The sequence below is a fragment of the Entelurus aequoreus genome, linkage group LG23 (assembly GCF_033978785.1).
Source record: "Entelurus aequoreus isolate RoL-2023_Sb linkage group LG23, RoL_Eaeq_v1.1, whole genome shotgun sequence".
In the NCBI taxonomy this organism is placed as follows: domain Eukaryota; kingdom Metazoa; phylum Chordata; class Actinopteri; order Syngnathiformes; family Syngnathidae; genus Entelurus; species Entelurus aequoreus.
The window spans coordinates 8,138,746-8,151,082 of NC_084753.1; the positions used below are offsets into that span (position 1 = coordinate 8,138,746).

The 12,337-nt window shown below is 37.2% G+C and overlaps 1 protein-coding gene across 2 annotated transcripts in view; it reads right to left on the reverse strand.

Moving 5' to 3' along the window:
• Positions 1-562, reverse strand: part of LOC133640967 (disheveled-associated activator of morphogenesis 1-like) — a 64,541-nt gene extending 63,979 nt beyond the window's left edge. For both annotated transcript variants that reach the window (XM_062034705.1, XM_062034706.1), the window contains exon 1: positions 332-562. The gene's annotated coding sequence lies outside the window, so the exon portion shown is untranslated. The remainder of the gene's footprint in view (positions 1-331) is intronic.
• Positions 563-12,337: the final 11,775 nt, after the last annotated feature.

A 12,337-nucleotide genomic window follows, 5' to 3' on the forward strand; every position in this document is an offset into this window, starting at 1 on the left:
ATGTTCACACATCTGAAAACACTTTAGCTCGTTACAGAAGCTACAAAACTGACCTTCCTTGGAGCAGATTGACTTTCTGGAGCATCACATTTGTGGGCTCAATTAAACGCTCAAAATGGCCAGAAAAAGAGAACTTTCATCTGAAAGTCGACAGTCTATTCTTGTTCTTAGAAATGAAGGCTATTCCACTAAATTGTTTGGGTGACCCCAAACTTTAGAACGGTAGTGCATACATATATACATACATACTGTATATACGTATGGGTGTGTGTTTCAAAATGAAGTGCAACATTACATAAATGACTTTTTGAAAGCCAGATCCAGTATTTACCTTTGTACTGTCATATTTAGCCGGGTGCAGTCAGACCAGGTGAGTTGCCCGTACTCCAAATCCGTGTCTTTCACATGTCCATCAGTCATAAATGACCAACATGTCTTCTTCAGTCCAGAGTCAAAAGAAAAGACCCGTCGGGATAAAAGTCCAAGAGACGTGTCCAAAGTTGCGCAGAAGGACTAAGTCTACGGACAACACAGGACTCCTTCCTCATCGATCCGATACGACTTCTACTCTCCAAAATGTGATGATCTGAGTCAAATTGCGTTGCATAATGTTACAAACAGTGCGATACTATGCGGAGAGCGCAGAACACACATTACTGCATTCCTTGTTGAGGTAGTCACACCCTGACCTCACCCTTTTACATTTCAGATGGTTGTGTTCACAGTCGTGTTGGGGGGGGGATATTTGCTTGTTTTGGGCCTGTATCAAAGCACCGCATGGTGAATACCTCAAACGGTTTGTCCGATTTATGGTAAAAATGCATCAGCAAATGTCCATTCCCAAGTTGTAGAATACCACTATACGGTTACTTAGTAGACTATTGCAAAGTATTGGGTTATCTTTTCAATACACAAACATGAGGTATCATGCACATATGGTTCGGTATGTGCAGTTGCCCACCTAATGGCCATTTGGAATTATTGATTATTATTAAATCAGACCCACCAGTTGCGATTAGAGTTGGCTTGATACCACTTTGAATGTCTGATACCGGGCAATCATTTTAACTCGGGGCCGTGTTGCCACAGTCTGGGTCGTCGTATGGGGTCGTCCAATTCTAATTCTAAGGGCCCACATAGCCCCTAGTAGCCAAAATGATTGTACATAAACTGAATGAAATCCAGTTCAAACAAAGCCACAAGTTATAAAATATTCTAATTATAATCATTTCAAAAACTCCCTTGGCCACTTCTTAAAAAATGGTTTGGTCCACACTAGGGTTGTCCCGATACCAATACCGGTACCAGTACCAAAATGTATTTTGATACTTTCGATACTTTTCTAAATAAAGGGGAACACAAAAAAATGTCATTATTGTCTTTATTGTAACACAAAATGTTAGTGTACATGAAACATATGTTTATTATTGTCATTTAGTCCTTAAATAAAATAGTGAACATACTAGACAGCTTGTCTTTTAGTAGTAAGTAAACAAACAAAGACTCCTAATTGACACATATTGTGTCATTTATACACTTATTATTCGAATCTTATCAGATTGGACGTACGCTTTATGGAATCTAATCAAATCGTTCGTTCATTGTATCAAATCTCATCAAATTGTTCTGTTTTCTAAAGAAGAAAAAAAAAAATGGAATCGTATCCTAACCCATGTATTTCCATTAGTGTTGTCCCCATACAAATCTTTTTGTACCGGTACCAAAATGTATTTCGATACTTTTCCGTACTTTTCGATACTTTTTTCTAAGTAAGGGGACCAGAAAAAATGTAATTATTCACAAAAAATGTTAGTGTACATGAAACATATGTTTATTATTGTCATTTAGTCCTTCAATAAAATGGTGAACATACTAGACAGCTTGTCTTTTAGTAGTAAGTAAACAAACAAAGACTCTTAATTAGTTTATGCCAGGGGTCGGCAACCCAAAATGTTGAAAGAGCCATATTGGACCAAAACTACAAAAACAAATCTGTCTGGAGCCGCAAAAAATTAAAAGCCATATTACATGTGCCATGAGATATAAATTGAATTAAGAGGACTTAAAGGAAACTAAATGAGCTCAAATATAGCTACAAATGAGGCATAATGATGCAATATGTACATATCGCTAGCCTAAATAGCATGTTAGCATCGATTAGCTTGCAGTCATGCAGTGACCAAATATGTCTGATTAGCACTCCACACAAGTCAATAACATCAACAAAACTCACCTTTGTGTGAGTTGCACAACGTTAAAAGTGTGGTGGACAAAATGAGACAGAAAAAGAAGTGGCATAAAACACGTCATAGAAAGTCGGAGAAAGTTATACATGTAAACAGACTATACGGTGAGTTCAAGGACCGCCGAAATTAGTAGGACAAAACGGCGCTCGCCAAATACTCGAATCAGTGAAGCATGTTTAATATCAGCAGTGTGATTTATAACAATTAGGGAGGTTTGTGTAATGTTTGCAATCCTACAGAAACCATACTAAACAAAAAAATTGATTTTTTTCCCCTCATCTTTTTCCATTCTTCATACATTTTTGAAAAATCTCCAGAGAGCCACTAGGGCGGCGCTAAAGATAGAGCCGCGGGTTGCCGACCCCCGGTCTATGCAGTAACAAATTGGACGTACGCTTTATGGAATCTAATCGAATCGTTCGTTCATTGTATCAAATCTCATCAAATTGTTCTGTTTTCTGAAGAAGAAAAAAAAAATGGAATCGTATCCTAACCCATGTATTTCCATTAGTGTTGTCCCCATACAAATGTTTTTGTACCGGTACCAAAATGTATTTCGATACCTTTCGATACATTTTTCTAAGTAAGGGGACCAGAAAAAATGTAATTATTCACAACAAATGTTAGTGTACATGAAACATATGTTTATTATTGTCATTTAGTCCTTAAATAAAATAGTCAACATACTAGACAACTTGTCTTTTAGTAGTAAGTAAACAAACAAAGACTCCTAATTAGTCTGCAGTAACATATTGTGTCATTTATACACCTATTATTTTGTACACATTATGAGGGACAAACTGTAAAAAATGTTTTTTTAATCTACTTGTTCATTTACTGTTAATATCTGCTTATTTTCTGTTTCAACATGTTCTATCTACACTTCTGTTAAAATGTAATAATCACTTATTCTTCTCTTCTTTGATACTTGACATTAGTTTTGGATGATACCACACATTTAGGTATGGATCCGATACCAAGTAGTTACAGGATCATACATTGGTCATATTCAAAGTCCTCATGTGTCCAGGGACGTATTTACTGACTTTATAAACATAATATGAATTTTAAGATTTTCTGATGCAAAAAATATCGATTTAATCACAGTAGTATCGACTAGATACGCTCCTGTACTTGGTATCATTACAGTGGATGTCAGGTGTAGATCCACCCATGGCATTTGTTTACATTGTGACGGCGGTGAGCTATTGTATCCTCCTACGGTGTGCAGTGAAGCATGTTTAGCTATTCCTCGTCCTCCAGTGATAATGCTACATGTAAGAAACGTACTTTATTTGTCGCCATGGAGACCAGGATTAGTGATTTAGAAGTAGCTAAAACACTGCGGATGGATGTTAGTTGCTTCCTGAGGGTGTTTCAGTGTTATAACTTCACCTTTATCTTTACTTTTTACACCAAAATGCGTCCATTCTCCCTTTCCTGTCTTTACACTTAGTACCATGGTACTTGACCAATGACTAGTACCGGTACACCGTACAAACCCGAGTCACCAATGTTCCCTTATAGTGCTCCCGTGTCCTCCACACACACACTCACAACCAAATCCATATCCAACCTGAACTCTAAACCAAATAAAGACATTACAATTTATTCGGCACCATTTTCAACAAGTGGTCACAACAGATCAAATCATGGCCGAGACGTTTTAAGGAGGAGAAGGAAGTGGTTTGTGTCAACAATGTTTCTATTGAGCCAGACTAATTATTGTCAACCGCAACCGCACCAAAACAACACCAGAGGCACGACTAATCCCCAACACTTTCTGTCCTAATCCCAGCAAAAACAAACCAACTGCATGTCCTATTGACAGCAACCACTCACTCTTTCATTGCAGATGATGCCTTCAGGGCCACAAAAACAGTGGGACAATGCCAACACCACACATAAACTCTGCTAGGTGGTTACAATGCGATACGGTTCACACGCATCCATGTCGTTGTTTTGTAGCTTAGCGTATAGCAGCAGAGTTAAATAGTACAGAGAGAGGACCAAGCTCTGACACTGATCGTACAGAGAGAGGACCAAGCTCTGACACTGATCGTACAGGGAGAGGACCAAGCTCTGACACTGATCGTACAGGGAGAGGACCAAGCTCTGACACTGATCATACAGAGAGAGGACCAAGCTCTGACACTGATCATACAGGGAGAGGACCAAGCTCTGACACTGATCATACAGAGAGAGGACCAAGCTCTGACACTGATCATACAGAGAGAGGACCAAGCTCTGACACTGATCATACAGAGAGAGGACCAAGATCTGACACTGATCATACAGAGAGAGGACCAAGCTCTGACACTGATCGTACAGAGAGAGGACCAAGCTCTGACACTGATCATACAGGGGGAGGACCAAGCTCTGACACTGATCGTACAGAGAGAGGACCAAGCTCTGACACTGATCGTACAGAGAGAGGACCAAGCTCTGACACTGATCGTACAGGGGGAGGACCAAGCTCTGACACTGATCGTACAGGGAGAGGACCAAGATCTGACACTGATCATACAGGGAGTGGACCAAGCTCTGACACTGATCGTACAGAGAGAGGACCAAGCTCTGACACTGATCGTACAGGGAGAGGACCAAGCTCTGACACTGATCGTACAGACGGAGGACTAAGCTCTGACACTGATCATACAGACAGAGGACCAAGCTCTGACACTGATCGTACAGGGAGAGGACCAAGATCTGACACTGATCATACAGGGAGTGGACCAAGCTCTGACACTGATCGTACAGAGAGAGGACCAAGCTCTGACACTGATCGTACAGGGAGAGGACCAAGCTCTGACACTGATCGTACAGACGGAGGACTAAGCTCTGACACTGATCATACAGACAGAGGACCAAGCTCTGACACTGATCGTACAGGGAGAGGACCAAGATCTGACACTGATCATACAGGGAGTGGACCAAGCTCTGACACTGATCGTACAGGGAGAGGACCAAGCTCTGACACTGATCGTACAGTTTGGCTTCATAGTAAAAGAGTGTGGGTACTAGACTGGCCTGCCTGCAGTCCAGACATTGAAAATGTGTGATGGTTAAAATATGAGAAGGGAGACTGTTGAACAACTTAAGCTGTACATCAAGCAAGAATGGGAAATAATTCCACTTCCAAAATGTGTCTCCTCAGTTCCCAAACCTTTACTGAGTGTTGTTAAAAGGAAAGGCCATGTAACACAGTGGTGAACATGCCTTTTTTGCAATGTGTTCTGCTGATGTCAATCATCCTTCCAGATCAAAATCTACTCCTGTTTAGCATCAATCCCACGTGTGTGAGATAGTGATCACTTTGACAGGTTCAACTATTCCAAAAATGTGCTCATGTTGTCACGCTTCTGCTGCTCAAATCCATATTTGACTCCTGTTGGACTGAACTGATCCAATGACTAAGAATAAAGACGCCACACTTGCAATAAATATGCCGTGGAAACGAAATAGTCACGGTGGAAAACATGTGTTGGCAAACAGGCCACATGCTGATAATACCAGCCAGTAGGCCACGCCCACACCCTCGAGGACTTAGTGAGCAGACAGGAAAGACTTGTGGTAGCGGAGCAGGCAGGCGTGTTCAAATGGAGACATTTTCATTCAGGAAATGTTCAATAATGATTGTAATAACACACATTTAATGGACAAATTATATTAATTTGATGACCCCAAAAGGGACAAACGGTAGAAAATGGATGGATGAATGGATGTTCTTATTTATTTTATTTTTCGGCGTCATGACAAGTGAGGGTGAATGTAAAAGCCTGGGTTTAAAGTTAGTGAAACTGACTTTTTCATGTGTTCATTTCTACTGTAACAGCTTTCATTACTTCCTGTGAATGCTCCCTGTGGAGTCGTTTGTTGACTGGAGTATTCCACACCTGTCTCGTTCAGATATAGATCATCTACGTCAACAATATGGTTTCCCTGAGTGGCTGCACAGGGCATGTTGAGAAAAAAGGACATATTAAAAAAAAAAAAAAAATACGAATAGATAATCTAAAAATAGATTGATTTAAAAATAATAATAATAATAGATTATATATTTTTTTGAAAATCTTTGTTTCTCTTTTTGACACCCCAGGTTTTAGATTTTTTGAAAATGTCTATTGTTTTTCTCGACTGCACAATAAGAGAAACATTGCATTGTTTTTGTATTTGTTTTATTTATTTATTTAGTTTTTTAATTTATTTTTTAATACACTGTAGCAGTTTGGGGTTGTTTACTCAATGTAAAGTGCTTTTTTTACAGATAAAATCTATTATTATTATTATTATTAAACATTGCATTGGGTTAGGGTCAGGAATAGATGCTAAATGCAACGGAAAAACTTAAATACTGCTTCCGGTTCAAGTCGTCATCACACAGATAAACACGCATTTTTGCATTTTGGATGAACATAAATTCGATTTTTGTGTTTATCAGGAAAAATAAACAGCACAAAATCCAAGTGTTATGGCAATATTTTAATGAAAATAAATCCTGTTGATATTATCTTAGAAATCATCAAATATTAAGAAATGGTGGATATTTTCTTCAGTTCACAAAATAATAAAAAACATAATTTACTTGTTTTGTGCAAGTTGTCCCTTTTACTACCCTTCTTTATAATGTTTAAAATATGTTATTATTGTGTAATGTTGTATCATAGTATTCTTTCTTTTACTCCATTTTGCTTTTTATGTTTGTGTTTTATTTTTATTTTTTTAATTGTTTTAATCGATTTATAATATTTTTAAAAATGAGAATCGTGATTCATTGGAAAATCTATTTTTTTAAATTTTTGACACCCAAGGCTTTGGATTTGCTTTTGTTGAAAATGTCTATTGTTTTTCTTGACTGCACAATAAGAGAGAAACATCGCATTGTCTTAGAAATCATCAAATATTAAGAAATTGTGGATATTTTCTTCAGTTCACAAAATAATCAAATAAATATTTTACCTATTTTGTGCATATTGTCCTTTTTGACAATCTTTTGTATTACTACCCTTCTTTAAATTTGTTTAAAATATGTTATTATTGTGTAATATTGTATCATAGTATTCTTTCTTTTACTCTATTTTACTTTTTATGTTTGTGTTTTATTTACTTTATATATTTATTTTATTTTTACAAATCATTTATAAAAAGGGGTCATAGCAGTCCGTGTGACTTCCGTTCATTCTCCAATTCTGAAACACAAATCAAAAAACTAAATTAGGGACATTTTTCTATTTTTATTATATATGGCAGATTTTAAAACAAAAAAGTTGATTTTCATTAAAAATATTGCCATGAAATTGGAGTTTGGGCTATTTTCCTTGTATGGATTTTTATTTTTCCAGATAAACACAAAAAATGTAATATATGTTCATCCAAAATGCAAAAATGTGTGTTTATCTGTGTGGTGACAACTTGAACCGGAAGCAGTATTTTAGTTTTTCCTTTGCGTTTAGCTTGTTTTTAGCATAACGCTAACATCTATGTTGGTCCGTGTAGCTTCCGTTCATTCTTTTTTTCAATTCTGAAACGCAAATCCAAAAATAAAATTAGGGTCTGTTTTTCTATTTTTATTATATATGGCAGATTTTAAAACAAAAAAAACAAAAAGTTAATTTTCATTAAAAATATTGCCATGAAATTGGATTTTGGGCTATTTTCCTGGTATAGATTTTTATTTTTCCAGATAAACACAAAAAATGTAATATATGTTCATCCAAAATGAAAAATGTGTGTTTATCTGTGTGGTGACAACTTGAACCGGAAGCAGTATTTTAGTTTTTCCTTTGCGTTTAGCATGTTTTTAGCTCAATGCTAACATCTTTGTTGGTCCGTGTAGCTTCCGTTCATTCTTCTTTTCAATTCCGAAACGCAAATCAAAAAAATAAAATCAGGGTCTGTTTTTCGATTTTTATTATATATGGCAGATTTTCATTAAAATATTGCCATAAAATTGGATTGTGGGCTGTTTTCCTTTTATGGAATTGAATTTTTCCAGATAAATTCAAAAATCTAAAAAAATGTGCAAAAATGCGTGGTTATCTGTGTGATATGATACATTGAACCGGAAGCCGTATTTTAGCCTTTCCTTTGTGTTTAGCATGTTTTTAGCACAAGGCTAACCTCTTTGTTCAGCAGGAGTCCTACAAAACAAGTATCGGACCATTTTTTCTTTTTTCTGAAACAAAAGTTGGACAACTATTTAGTGACACTTTTTTATATACAGGAACAAAGATGTTAGCGTTATATGCTAAAAACTTGCTAAATGCAAAGGAAAGGCTGAAATACTGCTTCCGGTTCAAGTTGTCATCACACAGATGAACACACATTTTTGTGAAAAACATGAAGAATCATATTACAGTATCTTTAAAGTATTATTTCATGTTTTGTTTGTACCCAGCTAGTAGTTGTAATCATGGTCAACATTATAGTGACTCACCCCATTGTCTGTTTGGTCCAGCTGGCTGGGGACGGGTTTTTTTCCCCCGGTTTATTTTGGGTAAGCAGGCCATTTAGGTCTGCATAGCTTGGCTCCAAGTTCCACATTTGCAGCATCAAGTCACGCCTGTACGGACTCTCCCGGCTTCAGTCATGCTTAAAAAAACAACAACTTTGCATCTCATCTCAAAAACGTGGCAAGTTTGAAGTGGAGATTGTTTACAGACTGTCCTCCACAACATCTGCATGGACTACCACTCTAGATGAACTCCTGCTGACCCCACTTTGGACTGGACTCCCACTATTATGTTAGATCCACTATGGACTGGACTCCCACTATTATGTTAGATCCACTATGGACTGGACTCTCACTATTATGTTAGATCCACTATGGACTGGACTCTCACTATTATGTTAGATCCACTATGGACTGGACTCTCACACTATTATGTTAGATCCACTATGGACTGGACTCTCACTATTATGTTAGATCCACTATGGACTGGACTCTCAATATTATGTTAGATCCTCTATGGACTGGACTCTCACACTATTAGGTTAGATCCACTATGGACTGGACTCTCATTATTATGTTAGATCCACTATGGACTGGACTCTCACTATTATGTTAGATCCACTATGGACTGGACTCTCTCACTATTATGTTAGATCCACTATGGACTGGACTCTCTCACTATTATGTTAGATCCATTATGGACTGGACTCTCACACTATTATGTTAGATCCACTATGGACTGGACTCTCACACTATTATGTTAGACCCACTATGGACTGGACTCTCACACTATTATGTTAGATCCACTATGGACTGGACTCTCACTATTATGTTAGATCCACTATGGACTGGACTCTCACTATTATGTTAGATCCACTATGGACTGGACTCTCTCACTATTATGTTAGATCCACTATGGACTGGACTCTCTCACTATTATGTTAGATCCATTATGGACTGGACTCTCACACTATTATGTTAGATCCACTATGGACTGGACTCTCACACTATTATGTTAGACCCACTATGGACTGGACTCTCACTATTATGTTAGATCCATTATGGACTCTCACTATTATGTTAGATCCACTATGGACTGGACTCTCACACTATTATGTTAGATCTACTATGGACTGGACTCTCACACTATTATGTTAGATCTACTATGGACTGGACTCTCACTATTATGTTAGATCCACTATGGACTGGACTCTCACACTATTATGTTAGATCTACTATGGACTGGACTCTCATTATGTTAGATCCACTATGGACTGGACTCACTATTACGTTAGATCCACTATGGACTGGACTCTCTCACTATTATGTTAGATCCACTATGGACTGGACTCTCTCACTATTATGTTAGATCCATTATGGACTGGACTCTCACTATTATGTTAGATCCACTATGGACTGGACTCTCACACTATTATGTTAGATCCATTATGGACTGGACTCTCACTATTATGTTAGATCCACTATGGACTGGACTCTCACACTATTATGTTAGATCCACTATGGACTGGACTCCCATGGTAGATCCATGACTGCTCCTCCTAGTCTTGAGTACAACAAAGTCTCTTACCTGCACATTGTTCTCCAGGTTCCTGCATCACGGGGTCACAACCGCCGCAGCCGTGCGGTGGTTCCTGACCAAAATCCTCGAGCATTGAGGAACGGGTGAGGCAGGCTCAAATAGCAGCTTGATTGGCAACTGCAAGCAGGTGCGCCAGGCTGCCAATCAGACACAGGTGAGGGGAAGCGAGCACTCAGGCAGGAAATAGAAATCAAAATAAGAGCGCTGACAGGAAACAAACACCAAATAAGGCGACACAAACAGAAGTGAAGTGACAGATGGTCACAGTCATGCATGAGGTGGGTCACACCTGACTTGCTTTTGCGACACCCAGTGGACACATTTAGAACAGCAGTTTATCTTATAAAAAAAATAAAATTGCAGCTTATTTGTACACTTTAAACTCATCTTACGTTCGACACCGACAAAAGTAACAACCTGTTGAAAAACTAACACACTTGTTTTGTTTTTATTTTCCATTTTAGAATTGTATTTATCGGGGAATTACTTGCCAACAGTTTATTTATTTATTTAAAAGCTAAGTTTTATGTTTTGCACTTGGTTCCCTTATTGTACCTCAAGTGAACTGAACAGTGAACCTAAAAGTGAGCTGCGTACCAAACCCCGACTACGGTGGATCGTTACACTCCAAGGAAACATTTAGACCAGGTAGGTATTACCAACCGGTCCATCACTTCCAAAATAAAACCACACAAAGCTTTGGTGTGGTGCGTTCAAGTGAGCGGACCATGCAGAGATCACTTTAATAACATAGCTCATCCCGGTATCATCACAGTATCGTCACAGTAGGCAGTTGTCTCGACCCACTTGAGGCCATTTCCACACAAATATACATGTTACACAGTATATTGGTCTGCTATTTACTGTTATATTTCATGGACTACAAACATTATTATAGTGCATGCTTGTCTATCACTGTGCTCAAAGAAATCAGCACTCTAAATTAATCTTTGCCGGTCTACCTGAATCCCTCATTTTCCACTTCTTAATCAGCGTTTGAACACTGCTGATTGGTATTCTCAGTTCCTTGGATATCTTTTTATACCCCTTTTCCTGTTTTATGCAGTTCAATGACCTTTTCTCGCAGATCCTTTGACAATTATTTTGCCTTCCCCGTGACTCAGAATCCAGAAACACGTGTGCAGCACTGGATGAAAGATGCAATGGTGTGTCAGAAGCTCAGAAACTCACTGACCTTTTATACACACACATTCATTACAAACTAACAGGTCACAGGTGAGGATTGGAACCTCGATTAGCCATTCAAACCTGTTGGTGTCAACTTTTGTGCATGTTATCAGATCAAAGTCACTGGGGTGTGTCAACTTTTGATCAGGGTCATTTGGGTACTTTCTTTTGTCATTTTGATTTAAAAAGAGTAATCACAGTTGTTTGCCAATAAATAGCTTCACACAACCATTAAGCATGAGTGGAAGAAAGGTTGTTGTGTTATCATTCATATTCTCTGAAGAATGGCCAAGAAATCATAAATTCTCCCAGGGTATGTAAACTTATGAGCACAACTGTATATATTTACATATATATATATATATATACATATGTACATATGTTATATATACACACACATATATACATACATATATACATGTGTATATATACATATACGTATATATATACATATATACATATATATATACATATATATATACATATATATATACATATATACATATATATATATATATATATATACACATGTACATACATATACATACATATATATATATATATATATATATATATATATATATTAGGGCTGCAACTAACGATTAATTTGATAATCGATTAATCTGTCGATTATTACTTCAATTAATCGATTAATAATCGGATAAAAGAGACAAACTACATTTCTATCCTATCCAGTATTTTATTGGAAAAAAAACAGCATACTGGCACCATACTTATTTTGATTATTGTTTCTCAGCTGTTTGTAAATGTTGCAGTTCATAAATAAAGGTTTATTAAAAAATAAATAAAAAAATAAATAAATTATTGTAAATATAAATAAATAAATACAAT